The following is a 13112-nucleotide window of genomic DNA, read 5'->3' on the forward strand; positions in this document are numbered from 1 at the left end:
CGCAGCGGGTCTGAACTGAGAGCCCCGACTCTTCAGTTAACAGGGTTTTTATAGGGTTTTTAGAGACATTCTATACATCATGGTACCATTTAGCAAATCATCTCTTAGAACTGATTAGTGCATCCAGTGGCGGGAACAGACCTACTAAAGGTGGTTGGATGGCTTTGGGGTTGATGCCTTTTGAATTGATTGGCCGAAGCTGCTGGGGTGTACGTGCCGAACTGCAGGGTCTCGGGTAGCTATCAATCACCTTATCTGCCCTGAGAAGACACCAGGGACTCTAGGTATTTCTCTGCTATCTGTTAATCGGCTGTTGCTAGGAAAGTTTATTGCAAGGTGAGTTTGTTTATTTGTTTATTTATTTATTTACTTTTAGGAACTTCTGGCTTAGGGTTCAGGGCCTGGTCAGGCCTAAATTACAAAATGGAGGCCTAATTTAAAATAGTTACACCTTGATCCAGGCTCAGGTCTCACAAGGGGCATGTGCTAGCCTAATGACTGTGTACCTAAATCAGGCAGCCATTTTTACAGTGAGGCAGGTGGTCAGTCATCCTATAGTAGGCACAAAGACCATGCAACATGGAATAGGATTGCAAACCCAATTTTACCATGTAATTGGGAATACCATCTGATTCTCAGAGTTGTCTCTGTGTTATTAATCAAACAAAGGTGGGTTTACTTCCATTTCCTCAGTTCTTAGGAAACACCGGAAGGTGAGAAAAATCCCTTACCCTCAGCTAGTTTCCACAGTTGAAGCTGGGATTAACTAGAGTATTCGAGAGAGATAAAAATAGTATGATCCTACAGTTTATTACCTCAACCCGGAAACTTTGTCATAAAAAAGATGCTATCAGCAATTATGCCAGGATGATAGAAGTAAATGGAATAGTCTCAGGCAAATATAATACACACACACACACACACACAGTCACCCTAGGGGGGTTGTATGTAGCCGGAAATACAGTCAGCTAAGAGAACTCACAAAGGGAAAAGTCTTGCAGCTCACATTGTATTTTACTCCACTGCCATCTTTAGTAGATGGGACCTATGTAGGGGCACTCTTGGATAGTTGTGACAATACCTGGACTCACAACCATGCATTGAGACCAGCATACCCTCCATGGATCCATGTGACCTTATAACAGGAAGGGCTCCCTTTAGTTTGCAAGCCATTTTTTAAAGTTAGGTGTACAAATGCAGAAATTGGCCTATAAGAATACAAGGTGTGAAGAATCTCGGAGTAATGTGTGTGTGTGCATGTGTGTATGTGTGTGTGTGTGAGAGAGAGAGAGAGAGAGGAGATACTTTGCCCTTGCTGGCATCTCTGTGCTCTTCCTACGCAGGCCTGCCATTTGTATCACAATGGGTGTTGGAAACGCACTTCCAAAGTTTTCCAGAACCTGTGAAGGCAGGTTTGTGTCACTGGAGAAGGAAAGCCTGCTTCTGTATTTGCTCACTCTGTGAATGCGCGCCTAACAACAGACATCTGCGAAGGCTCCTGTGCCTGGAAAACAGAGGGAGGATTTAATTAGCACCACTTCCTCTCCCTCAGGCTGCCTTCTCTGGAAACACTTGGGGAAGCGCAGCACTCAGAGACCAAGCTGTTTGAGATCCAGGAAAGCAGGAAACTCAACTCCATTAAATTGTTACAGCCATAAATGGTGGGAAAGCTGAGCTCAGCCATCCCATGCAGAATGATTGCAGCTCTATTCCCAACAAAGGGACATCCTGGAAGGACAATGAATGTAACTTCCTCAACAACATCCCTAAGAGAAAAATGCTGTGTTTTTGAACTTCCCACGCAATTCCAGATCACCCACACAGATGGTTCATTCAAAATTCAATTAAAATATCCTTCTTTGGGACACACATTGTGGCACAGTGGGTTATGTCACAACTTAGGACAGCTGCATCCAATATCAAAGTGCTGGTTAAATCCCAGCTATTCTACTTCTGATCCAAATGACAGCTCAAGTGCTTGGGCCCCCGCCACCTACGTAGGCTCTTGGCTTTAGCCTGTCCCAGCCCTGGCTCTTTTTTTAAAAAAATAATTATTTATTTATTTGAAAGTCAGAGTTACACAGAGAGAGGAGAGGCAGAGAGAGAGAGAGAGAGAGAGGTCTTCCATCCGATGGTTCACTCCCCAGTTGGCCAGAATGGCCGGAGCTGCGCCCAACTGAAGCCAGAAGCCAGGAGCAAGGAGCTTCTTCCGGGTCTCCTACGTGGGTGCAGGGGCCCAAGGACTTGGGCCATCTTCCACTGCTTTCCCAGGCCATAGCAGAGAGCTGGATCAGAAGTGGAACAGCCGGGGTATTGAACCGGCGCCCATATGGGATGCCGGTGCTTCAGGCCAGGGCATTAACCCACTGTGCCACGGTGCCAGCCCCCCAGCCCTGGCTCTTGTAGGGATTTGGGGAATGAATTGGCAGTGGGAAGATTTTCTCTCTCTCTCTCTCTCTCTCTCTCTCTCTCTGTCTCTCTCTCTCTGTCTCTCTCCCCTTTCCTTCTCTGTCATTCTGCCTTCCAAATAAGTAAACAAGTTTTTTTTTTAAAGTCCTTCTACCCCAGTCTAAATAGACAATATATCACTGAAATACTAAAAACATTAAGACCAGTAATGTATCTAGCCAAAATCAAGGGTTCCATTGCTTTCACATAGATAAATGATACCTTGCAACAGATCCATGGAGAACCATTTAGAACTGGAAAGGACTACTATTTCCCAAGATTCCCCCTAGTAAATTATTCTTAGTATTTAATGCTCAAAGGAGTAAAAGTAGCACAGTTTCACAGGGAAGCATGAAGTCAAGTCTTAGAAAAACAAATGATGGTCATAATTTCTGACTTCAGTTCTCATCCCAAGGAATTCATGCAATGAAAATTTTCTGAAAGAAGGAAGAGACTACAATATTAATTGTTCACTCTGGGCAAGAATAAAAAATTGAAAACCAACTGATCATCTAATAGTCAAGGAATGACTAAGTATAACCAATTAATATTGTGCAGACATTAAAAATAATGTACACTAAATTTCCAGCTGCATACAATTATAGGCTATATCTTCTAGAGTGAAAAACAAAGGAGAAAGCAAGGCTAGGCATTTGACCCAGCTGTTAAGTTGCTGGTTACAATGCCTACCTCTCAAATTTGAGGACCAGGGTTCAAATTTCAGCTCTTGATTCCTGATTGTTGCTTCCTGCTAATGTGAACCCAGGGAGCAGAGGTGATGACCCAAGGAGTTGGGTTTCTGCCATGTACATAGAGTAACAGTATTCTGTTCCAACTCCCAGCTTCATTATGGACATTTAGAGTTAAACAGTAGGTGATGAGCTCTCTCTTTCTTTCTCTCAAATAAATACTTTATTTAGAAGAAAAGGATAGAAGAAGTCATACAATTTATGCCTTGGTAAACTGCAAACATTTATGCGATATATCTGAGGCTAGTCTGCCCTTGGACCAGGAATACAGCCCCCATGAAGGAGGGCTGATTCAAGCTTCCCCTACATCACCAGCCCCAGAACGAGTGTCACCTATGGAAGCCATTACATACAGGAAGTGCAAGTTCTACAAAACTTGTAGAAGTTTATGAAATGTTTAACTTGATTTTAAAATCAAGAAGAAAAAAAGTAACTTTTAAAGTCCAAAAGTCTATGAAAATGTTTTAACTTTTTCTCACATCAGAAAAAAAGTGAGATATCTAAGGCACACAAATCCTATTTTGCCTAAAATAACAGAAGATACAAAATACTGAACTATGTAAATGTATAGAAAAATAAGTTTAATATTAATATTGTGATGATGGAGAGACTCACAAAAGCGAAAGGGTTTTAAATCTACAGAAGTTACAAGGTAGCCCTGACTCAAACCTGCATCTCCCACCTACATTCCCCAATTGATTTTCCATTCTGCACTCCATCTTTTGCCATGGGCACTAAAAACATCCCCAGTCCAGGGCTTTCCAATTTCTTTATCACTGGAGATTCTTTTTCACCATGTTCTGAAAAATTTCTGTTCTGTAGACAACTGCATCATTTAAGATGATTCAGTTTGCTTTTCAAAATCAGAGACAAATCCAGTATAGCAGGCCCCAGTAGATATCTACTTCCCTGGACAGTGGAAGGATAACTACCCACACACTTGAAAATAGCAATGAGACACACTGAGGACCTGGACATGAGTCAGAGGCAAAGAAAGGGGACTTTGGAGATTTTTTTTTTTTTTTAATCTCAGAAGAGTTCATTAAAGAACAGCTCAGGTATAACAAAAAGCATCCTAGTTCACAACAAGAGTGCAAGATTAACATTTAACAGACAGGCTGCTGAAATTCAAGGCTGTTACATGGTGAACCTCCCCCCAGCACCCAGTCCATTCTCCACTCCTTCAGCACTGCCTGCCCTCTTCTTTCTCTGATGTCTATCGGGTCCTTCTGGGCTCCTTGGTGTGTCTGTCTCCTCTGCTGAGCCTGCACAGCCACTCATCCCCTTGTTTTCTTCACTTTCCCTATCTGTCTCCTGATACCTCTGTAAGTCACACTGGATTTTTTTAACCCCTATTTTAGGTTTCTGTGATACTCAACAGTTTGGATTCCAGCAGCTTCTTAATCACCCCCATAACTTTATCTCTGGATCTTTGGGAAGACAAGTTGCCATGCTGGCAAACCCTTGTCTATTGAAATCCCTACTGTCACGATCCCTTCATGCTGCCATAATAAAATATCTGAGACTAGGTCATGCATAAACAGCAGAAATCATTTCTCCCACTTCTGGAGCCTGGGAAGTCCAACATCAAGGCACCAGCAGATCTGATGTCTGCTGAGGCCTCATCTGTCCTCCCAGGATGGTGCCTTGAACATTGTGTACACAGATGAACACAATCTCCTCATATGGCAAAAGGGCAAAAAGCACCCATCTAATTCCTTACGTTTCTTTTACAAGGCACTGATGCCATGCATGAGGGTAGAGCCTCCTAACGGAGGGATTAACTTTAACTAGGGGATTAACTTTAAACATGATTTTTAGAGCAGACACAAACATGGACCATCACATGTACCTGTGACAAATGAAACTGATGCCCAGAAGTACTAAGTGTCTCCCTTGAGTTCTTAGTTAATTAGAAGTTGAATAAAGACAATAAAGAATGTGTGGCTCATTACATGTGACAAATATATTAATCTGAGGTGTTAATGATAGAGGAAATAGGGTGAGGGGTATATGGGAACTCTTTATATTACTACCTCCCAAGTTTTGTTTTGTAAATTTAAATCTATTCTAAAATAAAAATTTTTAAATGGCACTTTGAGTACCAAAGGATTAAAAATCATATATGTGGGCAGACAAGAAACAGAGAGAAATCTGTGGCTTATTAAGAAGAGCTATTCCCCTTTGGCAGGTGGTGTGAGGATGGGGGTGAGGATGGAGCACAGAAATTAGTTCCTGTGGCCTGGGCTCTAATCAGAGATGTCAGCTGTATTTTCTGATGGTGACATCTCTACCAGCATGAAGGGGTTAACATCCTCCAGGCACATACCTAAAATAAAAATCTACTTTTAATTTTGACATTTTGTAAAGGTAATTTATGTGAATTTATGTGTGCAGCCTTTCCTGAGTCTGAGAACAGCAGAGGGATGTGTGGAGATAAACAACAATACTCTAACACCTCATAACTCTCCAACAAGCCTGCTTCTGTGCCAGTTGAGATAAGAAAATTGGCAAACAAGTCTCCACAATTTTACATTTTGTACATTAGTGATAACACGCCAGCAGGGCTCCCCTATGTCCTGGAGGAAAGTGGAACTGATGGAGAGTCTCTCCTTTCAACTCTGCCTAGGCTAGGTAGAAACCCTGCTCTACTACCAGGGTGACTCACAGGGGTGTGGGGAGGATACAGGGCCAGGCCAAGAGGTGTGACCCTGGGAAAGTCACTTCCTCACCTCCCCTTTCCTCCTTACAGGTTGTTCTACAAAAGGAGGGGCCAGACTTGATGGTTGGCAAATGGTGTTCCCGGAAACCATTGCTGAGGCCCTGAGCACTGAATGGTTGGGGCCTCAATTCATCTAAAACACTTCTGCCAATGCAGTTCCATCGGTCTGTTATTGGGCTTTTGAGAGGGCTTCTTTTAGCAGGAAAAGTAAATTGGTCAAGTTTGAAGGCTGTTGAACTAATTATCCCTAAGGTTTCTTCTTACTCCATGACTCTTCACTATTTGACTAATTTTTCACCAGTTCCCAGTATCTTGAATGTTGAATCCTGTGAGAGGTTGCTCATGTATTTGTATGGTTTTTCCCATCTTGTCTTCATCAAGGGGACTCCAACTGAGCAAATGTCCTTATAATTCAAATGCTATGTGGTACAAGGGAGAAATCGCCATGACAGTCTTAACACTGGATCCCTACTATGGAGATTCTGGAAAGTTGTGCTCTAGTTTTCTTCGAAATCCTATGTAAGTCCACATCAAGCAGATGTGCAAGAACATTGACAGCTGAGTTGGGAATCTCACACAGACCAGAGCCAAAGATACTCTAGAGCCTCAATAACTATTCTTACACTTATGAAGGGAAGAATTTAGAGGCCTGGTTATCTCCTTTTATGAGGTGTTAGGTTTTTAAAATTTTTTATTAGTATAAATAAAACAGATTTCATGTATCTCATAGGTACAATTCTTAGAAGATAATGACACTTCCTTCTCTCCCCCTTTCCCTCTCCCAAACCCGCTCTTTCCTTCCTTTATTTTTTCTTTAATTTTTGCAAAAAACATAATTTCAATCCACTCTAAAACTAGAGTTAATGAATGGCTAACCATAATATGCAACAAGCAAAAGGTAGAAAGACCACAGTACCACAGGAGCTAAACAGGGATAAATACAACAGTCAAATCACAAAATGTCCATTCCATTCCTGTGTGTATTTTTGTATGCTATATTAACTACCACATATCAGAGAAAACATATAATATTTGTCTTTTTTGGGACTGGCTTATTTCCCTAAGCATAATGTTTTCCAGTTGCATCCATTTTGTTGTGAAAGACAGGATTTCATTTTTTATGGCTGAGTAGTATTCCATAGTGTAGATGTACCACATTTTATTTATCTGATCATCAGTTTATAGACATCTGGGTTGATTCCATGTCTTAGCTATTGTGAATGAAGCTGCAATACACATGGGGGTGTGAGTTAAAAATAACGTTCATATGCTGATTTCATTTGTTTGGATAAGTTCCCAGGAGCAGGATGGCTGGGTCATAATGTAGACCTGTTTTCAGATTTCTGAGAAATCTCCATACTGTCTTCTATAATGGTTGTACTAGTTTACACTCCAACCCACAGTGTATTAAGATATCTTTTTTCTCACATCCTCACCAGCATTTAAGTATTTTTAAAATTTTGGTGTGATAGCCATTCTAACTGGGGTGAGGTGAAACCTCATCATGTTTTTTATTTGCATTTCCCTGATGGCTAGTTATCCTGAGCATTTTTTTTCATGTGTCTGTTGGCCATTTGTATTTCATTCTTTGAAAACTTCTTGTTCATTTTCTTATCCACTTTTTTTAACTGGATTGTTTATTTGGTTGTTGAATTTCTTGAGCTCTTTATAAATTCTGGATATTAAGTCTTTATTAGTTGCACAGTTTGCAAATATTTTCTCCCTTTCTGTTGGTTCCTTCTCATTTTGTTCAGTGTTTCCTTTGCAGTACAGAAGCTTCTTAGCTTGATGTAATCCCATTTGTCTATTACTTTTATTGCTGTGTTTCTGGGTCTTTTCCAAGAAGCCTTTGTCTATGCCAATGTCTTGCAGTTTCCATGTTTTCCTCTAGTAATTTGATGGAATCAAGTCATAGATCTATAGCCTTGATCCATTGTGAGTTGGTTTTTGTATAAGGTGTAAGGTGGGGGTCCTGTTTCATACTTCTGCATGAACAGATCCAATTTTCCCAACACTATTTGCTGAAGAGTTGTCCATTTTCCAGGCATTGGGTTCAGTTAATTTATCAAAGATTAGTTGTTTTTACCTACATGTAGTAATTTCTGGGGTTTCTATTCTGTTCCATTTTCTACACGTCTATTTTTGTGCCAGTAGCAGGCTGTTTTGATTACAACTGCCCTGTAGTATGTCTTGAAATCTGGTATTGTGATGTCTCCTGCTTTGTTTTGTTGTATAAGGTTGCTTTAGCTATTCAGGGTCTCTTGTTTTTCTGTAAGAGTATAGCATAAGAGTTTTAGTTTAGTTTTTTTCTAGATCTGAGAAGAATATCCTTGGTATTTTGATTAGGATTGCATTGAATCTGCACAGTGCTTTGGGTAGTATATATATTTTGACAATGCTTACTCTTCCAATCCACAGATATGGAAGATTTTCACATGCTTGTGTATTCTTCTATTTCTTTCTTTAATGTTTTATAATTTTCATTGTAGAGATCTTTCACATCTTTGGTTAAATTTATTCCAAGATATTTAATTTTTTTGTAGCTACTAGTGGGACTGATCTTACAAATCAATGGGGCTGATATTACAAATTCTTTTACAGCCATGGTACTCTTTTTTTGTATACAGAGGTTACTAATTTTTGTGTTGATTTTATGTCCTGCAACTTCACCAAACTTATGAGTTCCAATAATCTCTTGGTAGAATCCTCTGGTTTCCCAATATAAAGGATTGTATCATCTGCAAACAGGGATACTTTGACTTCTTTCCTTCCAGTTCATATCTGTTTATTTTTCTTGCCTTTTGGCTCTAAAACTTCTAGAACTATATGGAATAGCAATGGTGGAAGTGCGCATCTTTGGCTCTAGATCATAGTAGAAATGATTCCAACTTTCCTGCATTCAATATGATGCTGGTTGTGGGTTTGTCATATATTGTGTTGATTGTGTTGAGAAATGTTCCTTCTATATCCAACTTGCTTCAGGTTTTTATCCTGAAAGAATGTTGTATTTTACCAAATGGAGTAGATTCCTTTAAAAAGGATAAATAAAATAATTGATAAAGACAGGGATATTGACTGGAGAATCTTGTGAGATCATAGATCATTTGAGAGTCATTTTCTTACATATTCAGGACAACAATTGAGTCCCTGTGGCATTGGTAAAACTGTTTTGTCAACACCATTTCCTTTTGTATGTTTTCTATGAGCAATTTTAGAGCAAGAATTATGCTATACTCATGGTCCAGCATTTAGGGTGGGCATGATCTAGAATTTCCTTAAATGGGTGACTGGACATCCTGCTTATTTCTCTTCAGTGTCAGATCTGAACCAAAAGGTTCATATGTGATTAATCTTTCTTTGCATATCACCTCATAAACAGTGAGTGCTCAGATAGTGAAATTCTCTGTGAAGGCATGAACAGAAACATCTGTACACACACATTCATACAGATACTCGTAGACCCTTGTGCCACGGTCTCTAATCTATGGAAGCTCTTGGTCTAGTGGAGGTGGCAGAAATACAAGCAAACAATTGCAGCCTTCTATGATACATAATAGGAGATTATGTGTAAAATACAGAGGATACAGAAGATGAGAGTAGCATGGGTAAGTGAGTCGAGAGCCAGGGAGGCAATATGGGAAGTTATAGGTATGAAAAAAGGTGCCTCATAGATGATTGCATAGTAGGGAGTGGGAGGAGGACATTCCTGGCAAAGGCATAGGGGTGAGAGGAGGGTGTGTTACAAAAATGGCAGGTAGTACAGAGTGTGTTACCAAGATATCATCTACTCATTCCCAGCCCCCAGCTCTTGAAGAGCTGGTTCCACTTGGTGAGAACTACCCACTCTTTGATGATACAAGTGTGTGAAATTACTCTGTATTCCCTTCTGTCCACTGTCAGCCCTCCATATCTGCTGGCACAGTTCCCTCACAGTCAACCTAAATGCAGAGTCTAGGCTTGGCACTGTAAAGATTCCACTCAACTTAAGAATTTCATGGGGATAACAACTTAATTAAAAATTTAGAGGTCCTGAAGAGGTGAGTCCCACTGAGTGTGGTCCAGCATTGCCCATTTCTCTTTGTCTTTTTAGAGTATCAAACTCTTCCTTCTTTTTGTATACAACTCTTCATTATTATAATTTGAAATACACATCTATTTCACCCATATATCTAGGTCTCTAAAGTTTTTCCATTCACATTTCCCCCCAAATCATGAAGTTGCCCCACTAATTCCAGAGGTTTATATTAATATAAACTCAAAAAAAGAATTTGTGAGTTAGAAGACAGTAGGCAAAGGATGCATCTGAAAAGGTCGAAGGAAGCCATGCTGTCAGTAGGCCATCAAGCTGAAAGGAAGAAAGAAAAGCAACTTGCAAGAAATTGACCAAGATAAAGATGTTGGTCCTGATCTTATTCAGAGAGTCTGTAATGATTCAAAGATTCTTTCCAAACACAAGTTAAAAAAAAGAGCAGAGAAGAGCAGAGAAATCAGAAAATTCCAATCCATTGAGGCCAAAATAATCAGACCTACAACAGTCCCTGGTCTTCTCGCTCCAAAGACAACAGGATCCCTGGTTTTGAAAATGCTGATTCAAGAACTAGATCATAGCAGTCCTTAGAAATTGCAACCAGCTTCTGTCCCAGCATTGGGGTCATCCACAGGAGTATGTGAAATAGTGCCTAGCAGGAATTACTACCCTCTTAGCATTAAACCTTGAGCCAGACAGGAACAGGAACACAATTTCCATAGTCAGATATTCCTGGTAGGGAACTTTGTTTAAGAAAGTCATCTAAATCTAGTTTTTCTTTTAGGCCAATTATGATTTCTTCCATTCAGATTTCATGAGATTTTGGGAAAGGCACTTATCCAATGCTGAAAATAGTTTTTTCTCCCAAGAATAAAAATTATAGCCTTTATTTTAATGAGGTTTTTATTACTATACATTTTATTGAAGTATGGCATGCACTCAAGGATTATAATTGTACAGATCCATGAATTACAATAAAACAAACACACCCAATTAACAATCATATAAATATAGAAATACCAATCTATTGGTGCCTTGACAAGACTATTCTTGTCAAAGTGAGTGTTCTGTTGGTTTTGTGTCACAACTCATTTTACAAATAAAAACAAGAGCTTCAGATGAGAGTGGGGTACTGGCTTATTTCAGATCTAAAATCAAACTAGAGGAGGAACATGGGCTCAAGGCTCCTCTTTCCTGTTCTGATGACCTCACACTCCTAGGAATGTCTTAGCTGCCTACAGAGCAAGATAAACCTGTTCTCCTTGATGACACTTTTTTTCCAGGACTCTGAAATCACTTATCTTCTATCCCCATAAACTCAGGCTCTGAGGAGCTGTATGAAGACACCACTTAAAATCTTACTCAAATCATCACTTTCCTCTTTTGGGGGCAATTTGGTATATTTCAGACAGATGGTTAAATGCTTGTTATGTGACTTAATGAAGAGACACTGATTTGTATCACAGATGATTTTCAGTCTCCCACTTCCATTTCAATTATGAGATTGGGAAATTTGACCCATGGCCTGTGAAATGACCTTTTGTATTTCTAAAGGAGTTATCAAATGGATGCTGAGAGACCTCTAGGGACCACTAACTGCGCCATATGAACACCAGTAGCACAAACTGGAGAAATTCAGATGAGGAGAAAGAAAATGTAGATGACACTGATCACTCTCTTTCAATGTCTAAGGCTTTCGAAGAGGAAAAGAACACATCCATTCCATTTGGCTTAGAAAGTATAAGGATTAATAGATTGATTGTTTCTGATGACCAAATTACCAAAACAACAAAAATCCACCTTGTTGTAGGCCATTAATGCCTTAACATATAGAAATCTGCTTTTAGGTCCCAGCATATATTTCTCCACTAAATTCTATAACTGAATCCAGTTGATTCTTTCCATACTTTATCCTTTTTGACTTCTTTGAAACAGTTGATTGTTTCAGCATTTTTCATGAAATTCTAGGCTTATTCTGTTCTTTAGAACTTTAGATCCCCAGTTGCTTTCTTTCTACTTCTTCGTGCATAGCTTATAGTTTCTTCCTTGGAGGTCAATGTCTCACATACTGATGTTTCTCAAGTACACTCTAGATGTTTTCATTGTCTAATCATGATCTATACTGTGACTCTCATACCTGTATGTTCAGTCAGATATCTCTTCCAAGCTACAAATCTATCTATAAAATTCTCAACTAGGTATGTTCCCTAATGAACCAAGTCATCATATCCAAAGATGAACTTATAATTTTCTTATGTCCTCATAAACTCATTCCTCCTTATTCCAATTTCAGTGAATGAAATCACAACTAGTAAATTTCCCAGGCTTATCTTGCTTACCTTACCAAACACTTGGTCATGTAGTTTTTAATTTTTTAATTCCTTAATATCTACTTAATTATCTACTCTGTTCCTTTGATTTATTTTCTGAAGCTCATTATGAAGGTTCTCTAACTGTTGTCCCACAAATCTTATGCTAATTTGGCAAAACACACAGTAGGAAGAAAAATCTTCCAAAAATACAAATCATATCCTGTTAGTACCTATTTAACCTTCATTGAATCTGTTGAATTCAATGATTGCATCCTGAAAAATCCCTGAACTCCTAGGCTACATAATATACTTGGCAATACCTCCATGATCTGAACCCCACTAAACCTATAGGGGCTCTATTTTGTTAAGTCTCTCCCTCCTTCTTTTCTTCTACCATGTGCTCTACCTCACCACATTACTGATAATCTATATTTTAGCCTCTTATTTATTCCTACAAGTTCACCAAACTCCTCATTTCCTTTAGCCTTGACATTCTTGTCTCCACTTAGACAAAAGCTAGAGGCTTCCCTGATCAATCTCTTCTCCTAAGATAGGTACCTCTTCACTGTTTTTCTCATCTCCATTGAGTATTTACCGCATTGCAAACAGCTTGCCTTAACTTTCATGTTCTCCCCAGTAGTACATGAGATTCTTTAGGACAGGGGTGAAGTTTTGCTCACTTTGATATCCTTAGCACAAGCTAAAAAAGTGTTCACTATTCAGTAGCTGAACAAAGGAATCAGTAATGAATGTCTTCACCAGGTGGAATGCTCATGACATACAATGAAAAGAGGATTCTGCTCAGAGACTCTCTTCCCAGGTCTGAAGGGATCGGACCTGACAAGAGAATGTAG

The 13112-nt window shown here is 39.5% G+C and overlaps 1 protein-coding gene across 4 annotated transcripts in view; it reads right to left on the reverse strand.

The window, feature by feature from the left end:
* TPRG1 (tumor protein p63 regulated 1) overlaps positions 1-13112 on the reverse strand; it is a 410917-nt gene that overhangs the window by 335768 nt on the left and 62037 nt on the right. The gene's annotated exons all lie outside the window — the stretch shown is intronic.

Source organism: Lepus europaeus, chromosome 2 (genome assembly GCF_033115175.1).
Source record: "Lepus europaeus isolate LE1 chromosome 2, mLepTim1.pri, whole genome shotgun sequence".
Lineage (NCBI taxonomy): Eukaryota > Metazoa > Chordata > Mammalia > Lagomorpha > Leporidae > Lepus > Lepus europaeus.